Source organism: Stigmatopora argus, chromosome 1 (assembly GCF_051989625.1).
Source record: "Stigmatopora argus isolate UIUO_Sarg chromosome 1, RoL_Sarg_1.0, whole genome shotgun sequence".
Taxonomy (NCBI): domain Eukaryota; kingdom Metazoa; phylum Chordata; class Actinopteri; order Syngnathiformes; family Syngnathidae; genus Stigmatopora; species Stigmatopora argus.
The window spans coordinates 9,173,595-9,186,598 of record NC_135387.1 but is presented as its reverse complement, the minus strand read 5'-3'; the positions used below and the strand labels follow the sequence as shown (position 1 = coordinate 9,186,598).

Sequence of the window (13,004 nt, the reverse complement as noted above, 5' to 3'; positions counted from 1 at the left end):
AAAGGTCATGTGACATAGGTACAGACTTTAGGCGGGAAACTGAACAAAGAAATGGGTCTGTCATGGTAGATGACGCGCCCCCAACTCATAGGTGTCACGGACGGAAATTTCCGCTCGGTCATGCAAAATTCTATTCTAGTGACTAAACTAAATAAACCTATTGACTAATAAAAAGCATAAGAATACATTCCATACTCCACACAAACTATAAGTGAAAACCTTTCCACCAATCTGGTATCATAGTAGTGCAATGAGTGGATTGCAGTCAGGTGCTTCTTGTTTCAGCACAAACCTCATTGGTTAAACTCTGTGTTGGATCGGTTTGAACAAAAACCTGCACCCACAGCGGCCCTCGAGGGTCCGGTTTGCTTACCCCTGTAATAACCAGTTGAAATTCCACAGCAAGTGGAGCCAAATCTCTCACCCTCTTCACTCCTTTTGTCCAACAACCCACTTGAGAAAGATTATTCTCCTGGAAAATATATCAGTGATGAGGATTCAAACAAAACCTCACAGGCCAATGAACTACATTGTTGTGGAAGACAAATCAATCCATCCCTTCACCCATGAGAAGATCTTAGAGTCTGTCTGTACTTTTGTTTGACATATTCATCCATTTGTGAGGTCAAAGACCAAAAGTTGCTACATTTCATGCCAAAGTTGCTTGTTAGTGTCAAGGCTAGGACTCTATCCATGCATCCATCCATCCACCTGGTATTCCACTCCTGACCCATAAGAGGGTAAACATTATAGAGCAGAATGAATAGAAATACGACCGTAAAAATTTGTTTCATATGTGGTATCATAGTTGTCTCCTTTCTGCGTAATGCCTGGCACTGGTCCAATTTATTGGGCCATGTAGCATAGCGTTCCACTCAAAGTAGTACTACAAATATTAATCTTTCACCAGACCCTAAATTGTTTCCACTGGAGAGTTTGATTGCAATTAGCAGTTTTGTATAAATAATGCACAACTCAGATGAATTAAAATGGCTCTATAAGGTATATGGTTAAAAATTATCCCATACTAATATGAAAAGCAATTCTATTTGTTGGACATTTTATTGAAGAGTTGTATCCTAAATTTGGTGCAGTGAGTGAATTTTTGAGGTTTTTCTCCTGTGCTGAAGCTTAATCTAATGCTTTTTTGTGGCGATGCCACCTTTTTAACTTAAGTTTGACTGCTCAGTTTTCTTTGGCTGTGTGTGCGAACTCTGGAAAATGGATTAACTCTTCCTGTCGGACCGCCCTGATCTCAGTGGCTCCTCAAGAACAAACTTTGGCCAAGTTTTGCCTTATTGACGAGATTTGGCAAAAGGAATGTCTCATAAGGTAGAAAGAAAATGGACAAAACAGAGGCTGTAGGTTGCAAAGGAATACTGGCTTTACAATCAGTGTTGTTAGACAGCAAAAATCTGAATATCTGTCAGGAATTATTGACTCATCAGAGTAAGTCATCTTTTATTTAAAACTATTGACAACGTACTTATCCCCTCACTGTCTGTAGTGTCCAGGCTTTTGGATTGGATTGGCTAACTTTATTCATCCCGTATTCTAGAAATTTCATTGTGACAGTAGCAGAGGGTGATTAGACAGAACAACAAAGCAAAATCACAAAGTACAAAGCAAATCATAGTAAATGGGATCATTAAGAATCACCAAATCAGATCATTAAGACAGAAAAGCAGCAAAAACACAAAACGAGCAAGAGTGGACGGAGCTACCGCCGCCGGCTGCCACTTGAACGGCGCCATCTTGGTTGAGGTAGCTAAAACGGATACAGACTCAAAAAGACGTTGTAAAGTTGGACAAAAACTGGAACCACACACGGGAGGTCTTCCACAAGATGGGGAACTTCTGCAGACTGTGACCGAGGTAGAGAATATGCAGAGTCACTCTTCCAAGCTTATCCGCACAGTTCCTCAGTAGTCTGGAGCCGAAGACAACAGTAGCAGAGTAGAAACCCTCGACTCCGTTTCCGGCCTGGTAAGCGCCGACAGCTCTTCCATATTATCCCATGATGGAATGGTTGGTCAGAAGCGTTGCTTCTTCTCCCGGCACTTTTGTCCAGCTCCGAATTTCCAGCGGGATTGAGGTGTTGCTCCTTCTGCTGCGTATTGTAACAGCTAGTCCCATGTGTGTGACAGCGTAGGCATGGCTGATGGTTCCAAAAAAGAAGTGGCAGAAAGAAGCCAGGCTAACAGAACAAAGAAAGTTGTAAAAACATTAAAGTAAAAAGTATAAAGTACAAAGTAAACTAAAAAGGAATGTATTAAGAAATATTAAAATGTAATTAAAAAAAGATAGAAGGGCTGTAAAACACAAAAAACAAATAAAAGTGGACAGAGCTACTGCCAGTGGCTTCCGCGTGACGGCACCTTCTTGGAGAAAAAATAAAAATAAAAATAAAACTGTGTTTGTTGAACTGTGTAATAGTTTCCGAAACCTGATTTTACTATGGACAGTGCTGATAGTTAGGATCAGTTAGTTTCAGCTCAAACAGCTCACAAAAGTAAAACAATTTTATGCATGTCAGCACTTTGAAGCACTAATCCATGCCTTTTCAACATGCATAACAATGTATTTTATTTTGAGGACTACTAGTCATCAGTTGAGCATCTCCAGTTAGTGAAGAATGACTCGTAGCTGGAACGTAAAAAGGGTGCACATTATTCCCATTTCAGCATGTTTCCATTAGCTCCACATGTTTTTGTGAGTCATTTAAAAAAATGTTTTTAAGTCACTGAATGTCATCCTTTGCTCCTACCCAATCCTTCAGGTCACGTGACCTGATTCTCCTGGAGCTACCGGGGATGGAACTTTTTCTGTTTCCGGTTCTAAACACTGTTTTGTTGCTTTCACACATTAGACAGCCCCAATTACTGTTTTTTTTCTTCCAAACTAGTAGTTAAAAAACACAATATGCAGGAATAAAAAGAGGGAGTTATTAGAATGCTTCATAAATGGCTGAATGTTAAGACCAACCGTATGTATACATGTACATCTGTGCATGTATGTATATGTATGTGTATATATATATATATATATATATATATATATATATATATATATATATATATTTCAGCAACACGCTTATTTATTTATATTAATTAAATCATTTTTTAAAAATTAATTAATCAACACGCTATCCTCAGATTAACACCCATTATTAATTTATGTATTTATTAATGTATTTATTACCTATTTATTTATGTCTAAAATGCCTTTTGCTGTGTCTGTATTCTCACCCTCTTGCTACTGTGACAATGAAATTTCCCGAATACACGATAAATAAAGTTATCTAATCTAAATTTGAGTTGAGTAAATTACGTACACATTTTCTCAGAAAACAATATTTTAGCAGTTTTTGGTGAAGTTTTGTTGCCCTATTTAAATCAGACCAGTATAGCATCCACATCATTAATTAAGGATTGCCTTTTTTTAACCTATTTTTGTTTATTGCATGTTTTTTTTTTCTAAATCGGTGTTAATCTGAGGATAGTGTGTTGATTTCCTTTGTGTTTATTCAGTCTTGGACTTTTTGAACCTTTGAATACTTGCAAAAGTTGCAATAAAAGCAATGAATTCCAGTATTATTATTATTAGAAGCAGTAGTTGACAAGGGTTTTCAGTCCAATGGTGGCTGAGGGTGTCATAACCTAGTCACTTTTTCCACAGAACTCTACACTAGTACTTGTTATGCAGTGTAGTTACACCTTGTCACGTGCTCATAGCCATAAAGAAGATGCTATTTTGACAGAATTTGTCCATCAACGATGCGTGTGGTTGAGCTCACGGCTGACTAAACCACTTCAGCGAGAGTGGGCCATTGGATGGGTTTTGATTGGCAGAGAGCCTGAGATTCCTGTTCATCTGGGCCAAGCCGCTTTAGCTCTTAACCCGCGCCCACCTCCCTTTTCCCAGTCTGCCGCACATGTGGCCGAGGATGCGCCTGTTCATAACTTCAACACCACTGTTGCTGGTTAAAACTATTTACAGCACATGCAGCGTGGGCACATAAAATTGCATTGAGGGAACTCCTTAAGCCCTTTGACTAACATTGATACAATGACGTGAAGACAATAAAAACACCGGACTGAAGTTTTCTGTTGCACTAATCCTGCAGATTAAGGCCATGTAGCGAAAATCCACTTTTTCTTTTTCCTGATCAAATGCAGACTCTGCTGTCAGATTATGATTCAGCTCTTCTGGCAACTCGCAGATGTTTAACGTTTGCCACACCTGTAAAAGATGTCTTTCATGAGCAACAAACATTGTGGCTCAATATCATAAAAGTGTCTTCATCAGAATCACGCGCTCATGGAAATCCAGTAAAATAATGAAACATTGAGGTCTAAAGGGCAAAACATGACACGCATGCCACCCCAATGATTTTTATAATCGATTATTTTTGGTTGAATGGAGGTGATTTTGGTGCATTCTGCACACTTTGCTACCTATAGTCTTTGTGTAACGAGATGAAATTATTTACCGAGCATATTAACTAAAATGAGAAAAAAATGGTTCTCAAATATTTTGGAATAACTATCACCTCAAAGAATAATTAAATACACACAAGTACCATTATTAAAATACATTAGTATAGAAGGCCAAAATGTTCAAGGAAAAAAAGCCGGAGATTTTATTCATTCATGTAAGCTACAATTTGAACAACTCTGGGCTTTGGGGGAAAACGCACATGTACTTTAGTATTAAGTAGTGTAGCCCTTAGAATTGTTCATAAATATCAATTACATTTTTTGCACTTGCTTGTTGTGATGATGCTCTAAAATTCCGTTCTCACTCGTAGGTCAGTGTTCCTCATTACTGGCAACCCTGGTACTCGGTCGTTTGGTCGCCGGTCTTTTGGACGCCCAGAAGGTAAGTGATAATTACCATTTAAATCGTTGCTCAAATTCCCTAAATACAAACCGCGAATTACTATTTAGTCATGCTTAATGCCCTATTAATTATTAGGCTAAAGAAAAACTCAAAATTTCCCGGACTTTTATTGTTTTTTGTTGGAGAACTTGTTAAGACCCTGACTGACGTCCCTTCCTAAGGGAATAACTCATGTACATACAAACTCTTATACACTCACACGTCGGCTCAGTGAATCTGCTCATGGCCATTGGTGGCTTTTATTGATGCGTAGACCGTGTTGTTTTACCTTGTTTTGTCGCCAGTCTTTTGGTCGCCCGTTGTTTGGGTCCGGGCGACCAAAAGACCGGCGACCAAAAGACCGGCGACCAAACGACCGCACACGCCCTCTAATAAGGTAAAATATGTTTTTTCTTATTTTGGATTATGTTCTAAAAATGAGAACTGTGATGACTTCACTCCAAGAAAATTTTCACCACATGGACCCATTTGTCATAACAGCCTTCATTTATTCATTTCCCGTTTCAGAACAAGATGACAGTTAATTTTTTTTCTAAAGATTAATGGGCCTCTGCTTTGTTGTTGTTCAGGCTTTATAAAAAATAAAGTATTCTCAGAATAATACAACTCAAGCTCCTGGAAATACTAATTATAGCCAGTTAGGAAAGTAATCATTAAAGAATAATCACTGCGACCAGTAATAAATCCCAATAAATAAGATGGGGTCCTGAGACATCCATGTTCGACGAATGAGTAGAAACATACCTGACTTTCAGTCCGATAATATTTAAATGAAGAACCAGGAATGTCTTTGAAATTCACCTTTTAATTTACGGTGATTTGATCTATATTCTACTTTTCACGTAGAATTCAATCCCATTTTTTTCATTTGAAAGTGATGCAGGTGAAGGCCAGCTTTTACGTGTGCTTCACCCTCATCCGTTTAGTTTCGTGGTGGCCAGCATTTTACTTATTTACTTTATTTGATTTTTTTTCCCAAGAAATTCATTTATTCTATCCCCAAATTTGTTCACACGTGTTGTGTAGGTAATTGTTTCATCACGAACACTGCCAATATATACTAAGCCTCTGTTTTTTTGTAGTTTGTTTGTTGGATTGAGGGCACAGAAGAAATTTGAGCCGCCGGTAAGTAGTCTGTTCTGTCATTTTGAGGATTTTTTATATTTTTTACTGCAGACTGTTTTGACCAAGTGACTAATGACGTGTGGCCTATGATACCAATCCATGAGACTAACGCAATCGCAGAGGTTGGGATTCATGGCAAGTTTAGACAGTTTGGTCTTGTGATGCTCATCCATGCAGTCAAATAAATGTAGGCAGCGTTCAAGTCAGGCTGACCCTTGCAGTCTCAAAAGAACATTCTTGGGCCCAATCCTTCTTCTTTCCATACAGGCAGGTTTTCAGTAAAACAGAGTATAATCTATCAGAAATGTGTAAGAATGCAAGGAGCAAAAAAATGCAATAGATTTTACAAATACCCAATGAGAGCCATTTTTAACAGCTGGACCTGAGCTATTGAAATAGAATATTTTGCACATGGAAGTCGATGTTTTGCTTATATTTCCACTTACTGACCACGTTAATGGAAACCTGTACTTCTAAATTATGCATCTTTTCTTTTTTATACCTGCATCTCTTACATTGTCTCCAGTTAGATTGAGTACCATTGCTGAACCGAATTTGTGAGCTAAGTCACTGACTCCAGTCAAAATTAAATTAAATTCACGTGTTTTCCTCCTTCGACTTTAAGGAAATTAGGCTGCACGTAAAATGAGCTGTTAGCACTTCCACCTCACAGTTCTGAGATCAAGGGTTCAATCCCTGGTGGCTTCCAGTCTTCCTGTGTGTAGTTTGCATGTTTTCCTTTTGCCTGTGTTTTTTTTGTCCGTGTATTCTCTGGTTTCCTCCCACATTCCATAAACATGCATTGTAGGGTGGTTGAACGCTCTAAATTGTCCTTGTGTGAGTGAGAGCGCAAATGGTTCTTTGTCTTATTGTGACGTGATACACTGGTTCACGATCGGTCTGCTTGTTAAACATGCCAAAAAGTGTTCAAACCTTGAAATGAAAGTTTCTTAGATTACATTAATTAGAAATCATTGAGAAAATGTCAAAACATTTTTGGCAGATACAAAAAAAACATCAATTTTCCCAGCCAATCTCTCAACAATTCAAAGATATGAGTTACGTTGAGATATAACATACCTACAAATAAGACTTAATATTTTTAGGTCTTTAATCAAAGTGGTTAAGCAGTTTTGATGAGGAAAAATGTCAAATGTGTAATCCTGTTTTAGCAGTCAAATCCTCTCAGCATGATGACGTCGCCTGACTGGTAACATCTGCTGAGTTCACTTGTAGCAACATAAACTGACTATATGAATGAATGTAGGATTTTTGTTTTGGCCGTTTCCTATTTATGGTTTTCTCAGTGGGCCATGATGAATTTGAACCAATATATTAATATATGATCATTTTACTAAAATGGACGTAAAACGTGCTGTTTGGAATTTTATTCACAGTTCCCATGCCGACCGTGAGGTCCGGAGACTATGCACAAGTTGTACTTGTCAGATTTATGACACGCATAATTCTGCTAACATTTATGACACATCGTCTGCAAAAATGGATACGTTTTTGTTTATTCTGTTTCAGCGTAAAATGGTCGAAGTTCTGAATTTATAGCCTTCGTTTCTCATGCGTTGAATTTGCAGGTGTGAGGAAAATGGTCTCGTGAAATACAAATGGTGCATCGCTACCCACAGTGTGGCGACTTGGTCTCATTCACTGTCTACAAGTTTGAAATTCACAGTAGAGCTGCTTGAGATACTTTATAGAAGTAAAAATGTCTCTGACATGAAATATTTATATTCTTTGTCTGTCTGTTCGTCCGTCCGTCCATCTATCTAAACAATTAACAAGAAAACAAACCAATTTTTTTATGTAGCTGTTTTAATAATATATGTATCTCTTTTACATACAATGATCAATCATTAATTCATTTTCTCATCTCATCTCATTTTCTGAACCGCTTATTCTCCGAAGGGTCACGGGGGTTTAGAGCCTATTCCAGCCACCTACCTGTACATCAACTGGGCGGCCCGGCGGCTGAGTGGTTAGCGCGTCGGCCTCGGTCCTGACTTGTTGACCTGCGTCACGAGACGCAAATGTGTGGAGTTTGCATGTTCTCCCGAGGCCTGCCTGGGTTTTCTCCGGGTGCTCCGGTTTCCTCCCACATTCCAAAGACATGTATGGTAGGCTGATTGGAAACTCTAAATTGCCCTTAGGTATGGGTGTGAGAGTGCATGGTTGTTTGTCTCCTTGTGCCCTGCGATTGGCTGGCCACCAATTCAGGCTGTCTCCTGCCTCTGGCCCGAAGTCAGCTGGGATAGGCTCCAGCACCCCCGTGACCCTTGTGAGGGTAAAGCTGTTCAGAAAATGATATGAGATACAAAATGTTTTATAGCATCAAGACCACAAAAATCCCGCTAACAGCGATTTCCGCTAACAGAACTACAAGGACAATAAGCCACCAAAAAAACAGAACGGCGTGATAAATAGACACAAGAAAAATATTTGTAAAATGCAGTGGTGCCGTCAGGGCCTTCAAGGCCTTCTCTGTTGGCCTAAGAAATATCTGAATCACAGACTGATTTTAATTATATTTTGTCCAAGAATACTTATTAAATAATTCCAAATTGTCTGTTAGTTTCCTTTCATTGCTTTCCCCCCTGGTTGCACTGCTTCCAGATGTGTTTTCATATTGAAGCATGTAACCAATCACATTTCAGCCATTATTTGTTGCCAGGGTCAGAAATCTGCCTCAAGGCCTTCACAATCGATCAATCGGAAAGGAGGTTAATGTACTTGTTTATTATAGAATATCCAAGTATTCATCCAAATTAAAATAAAAGCTTAAAACATCATTATTATAATCTTATAACTCAATGATATGATCTATTTTATATCACCATGGTGAGTTTTCACTGAATATAAGTTGCAATTTACAATTTGCAAATTTTTTATAGGACAAAATGGTATATTCTATAAGTGTACCGTTTATTCCTTACACCTCCACTGATGGCACTTCTGTGGGTGCGAGTTATTCACACAGGTTCTTGCTATTAAAAATCAACACCAGACTAGTTAGTGTGTTTTCATTCAAAATTTGAATGTATCATATAAAAAAAATCAAGCTAATTGAGCAAAGCCTTGAATACTGAACGCTGACATTTAATTATTACACGGACAGAGAAAATAGGAACTAGTATTTTAAAAAACAAACAGCTCGTTACGCTGTCGACAAGCTGCTCCTTTTTGGCAGTTTTGGCCACATTCTTGATGTTTCCCAGCAGTCTACTCCTTGAGGAACTGAAACACACAATACAATGATTTATTTTTAAACATAAAGAGCTATCAGTAACGCAATGTAGCCAATTTGTTTGCAAACATTTTTCTGTCTCCATCCACGTGGGGCTACATCACGCGAACAAAGCACGTTCTCGTCAAAAAAACACTTTTAATGAAAAGTGGGGCTTCAAAATCCCCACATGACAACGTACCGAATGCGCTGCATTGTCCTGTGAGAGCTTTATCAGGTCTTTCTCCGGTAAATCGTCACTTCTGAGCTGCTGTGGAGTCCACTGCCGTACTGGCTCCTGGTTCATCCGCCATTTTGAAGAATGGCGGCGGCCATTTGAACTCTGACCTCGGTCATGCGTATTAAAAATAGACACGAAAAATAGATGCATTGTTTTCATAACGTGTATTATACTAATACACGTTATTATGAAAACAATGTATTTTTTTTGTATTTCACATCTACGCCTTCAGTATTGCTACGATCCCACCCTCAATAACTATTTTATGGTTATAAAACCTTTACTGCAGCTACAGCTGCGACACATACAAAAATGATCAATAATAACCTCATACAATTGAAATATTATTTGGGAGTATAGCCACATTTTACTCACCAAAAATCATATTTATTTGTACACCTTCAGCCATTGTGAGTAGAAAAAAAAACAGCTATTAAATCAACACAACAATATACATATTTGCTTGTTTGGTAGCTCTGGCTAGTCCACTTGACCACTAGCCAATCATAGTTTGTGAAAGCGATGACGTATCAAGAAGGCCTTAGTGTCGCCAACTAGAAATCTGATTGGTTAAAGCAACAGTTTTATCGACGCTTATTATATGCTGCAGGGCCTGCAAAACTGATTGTGAAGGCCTCCAGGTAGAAGTAGATTTCTGACCCTGGCAACAAATAATGGCTGAAATGTGATTGGTTAAATGCTTAAATATGAAAACACACATCTGGAAGCAGCACAACCAGGGGAAAAGCAATGAAAGGAAGCTGACAGAAAATGTGGAATTATTTCATAAGTATTCATGGACAAAATATAATTAACATCACTCTGTGATTCAGATATTTTTTTAGGCCAGCAGAGAAGGCCCTGACGGTCCACCACATAACATTGTTATGTTTCAACTGCTTGGTATGTCCAAGTTGTATGTTTGTTATGATGTCTGTAGCCAAAAGATGGCGACAAAGAACATTTGTCTTATCTGAAGTAGTAGAAAGTACAGTTGATAAATGTAGACTTGACACTTTTCTCTTTTAGTATGGCCTTACATTAAAGGAAATGATCATCTGGGCATTACAATCTGGTGGTTTGCCTTACATGCAAATAGCAATCTATGTCTATGTAATGCACCCCACAACATTGCTCCAAAAGGAGCCCAATCTGGACAAATATCAAAGACCAAACATTTCAGATAGTGATCAAGAAGACCCTGAGCGGTATTCAAATTGGTAGTCTTGTCCAATCTGCAATTTCTTTTGCAATGGGGCTGACGATTGCTGATGTACACTAGTATATCAGGCTTGTAAGCCACATTTTCCCTTCTCCTCTACTGGCATTTTTTCGATTCCTCCGCCACACGTTGCTTCAAAACAAGATGCCCCGGCAGCAATTGATGCCTGCTCGGTAGGGTGATCTTGTGGTGTGTTGTCTCAAGACTCATGACTGATATTTTAAGTCTTGTAAGCCTCCAGGGATGTCCTTGTCGTTTGGTTTGACCTCACTGTAAATATTTGCCTTTCTTCCAAGGTACTGTGAAACCCTCTCTTCAAGTCTCATCACAAGACCACCATTTGACACTCATGATACTCCTGCGGGAGGAGCGCCCGGCTACCCAGCAGTTAGCGCGTCAGCCTCACAGTTCTGGGTTCGAGGGTCCGATCCCAGGTGGCTCGAAACTGAATGGAGTTCATACCTGTCAACCTCTGCCGATAACTGCCCTTATAAATTATTATGATTCCCCTTACAAACCCCCCAAAAAACCTTACAGACACCGTACGACTTGTACGGTGTTTGTAAGGTTTTTTGGGGGTTTGTAAGGGGAATCATAATCATTTATAAGGGCAGTTATCGGCAGAGGTTGACAGGTATGGGAGTTTGCATGTTCTCCCCGGGCTTGCGTGGGTTTCTCCGGGTTTCCTAGCACATCTTAAAAACGCACGTGGGCTGGTTGAACACTAAATTGCCCCTAGCTCTTAGGGATTGGTTGTTTGTCTCCTTGTGCCCTGCGATTGGCTGGCCACCGATTCAGGGTGGTTGAAGTCACCTGGGATAGGCTCCGTCACCTCCCGCGAAGCTTGTGGGGATTAGCGGTTCAGAAAATGAATGAAAAGGATACTCATGGGATTTCGACATTGTTTCAGAAGTGTGGTAGAGTAACTCTCCAGGAGTATGCCAACTTTAATCCGCAAATGATCATCTCACATTCAAGTTCTCCTCCCTATGTTGCCAAAACAAATTTACATGGGTGGAAAACAAAGTTAATGTCAAACAAAAGTAGCTAATGTATCACTAATGAAAACAAAAATGATATTTTCTAAACTCAACTTATTCACCTCCTTTGATGGAATTGGTTGCCCAGTTCATTTGAATCAGGAATGTGTGAGGAGTATCAATTGGATTTATTTAATAAAGGGACAATACACATTAATGAATATGTTAGAAAGTACACTTACCGTTGATTTTTTGGGGGGGGGCAATTTAAATTGACTTTATATGGATTGGAGTTCTTGTGTCTCCTCCAGTCACCTGACTCCATTCACTGGAGCCCTGTTGGCTGGAATTGTTGCTTTTTGTGTGGTTAGCCTTTTGATTTCTTTTTTCTAAGTGAATATTTGACTTTTTTTAAAGTGCTAACTCTCTCGGACAACTCATTTCCCGCTACCGTCGAAGTGAACTCTGACAAATTAGAGGCAGGCTACTCAGGATAGCTACCCATGAAGCAGCTTGTTTGTATATTTGGGATTTGGCAAAACCAAAATAAGTTGATAATTGCCCGAGAGAGTCTGGGATAAAAGGCAAAAGTTTTCACCTGCTGAATTGTTTCCAAAATGATATCTCTACAATAAATATCAAAAAAGATGTATAAAACAATCTCGAAATATGATAAGAGAAATTGGCCACAATGTGGTTAGGAAAGGTTGGGGAATTCTCCCAACCGAAATTGAAGTCATTCCTTACCAAAGTCATCTGAGATTTGCTGATTTTACATCAGTGTTGCCCTTCAGCTGACATGCTTGGACAGAAACTTGGATCATCCTTTGCCTTTTTAAGTCACAACAAGACCAAATTCCGCTCCACTCATCTTGCAAGCGGCTTTGCATTCAAAGGCAAATGCACAATCTATTGACTAAACCACATAGATGTCAAACTCCAACTTGGTCCCAGACTCATTTTGATCTGTTATGCATGAAAAGATAGGAAATGTTTTGTATAGTTTCTTAGTAAGAGCCTATCCCAACTGACTCCGGGGCAGAGGCAGGGGGACACCCTGAATTGGTGGCCAGCCAATCAGAGGGCACAAGGAGACAAACAACCATTCACGCTCACACTCACATCTGGGGGCAATTCAGTGTCCAATCAGCCTACCATACATGTCTTTGAAATGAGTGAGGAAACCGGAGTACCCGGAGGAAACCCACGCATGCCCAGGGAGAACATTCAAACTACACACAGGTGGACCGACCTGAATTTGAACCCAGGAACCCAGAGCTGTGAGGCTGACGCGCTAAC

General features: G+C 39.4%; 1 long non-coding RNA gene across 1 annotated transcript in view; it reads left to right on the top strand.

Annotated features, from left to right (window-relative positions):
- Positions 1–11,186, top strand: part of LOC144067290 (uncharacterized) — a 52,844-nt gene extending 41,658 nt beyond the window's left edge. The window contains exons 3-5 of the long non-coding RNA XR_013297912.1: positions 4,811–4,881; positions 5,985–6,027; positions 11,022–11,186. This is a non-coding gene — a long non-coding RNA (uncharacterized LOC144067290). The remainder of the gene's footprint in view (positions 1–4,810; positions 4,882–5,984; positions 6,028–11,021) is intronic.
- Positions 11,187–13,004: the final 1,818 nt, after the last annotated feature.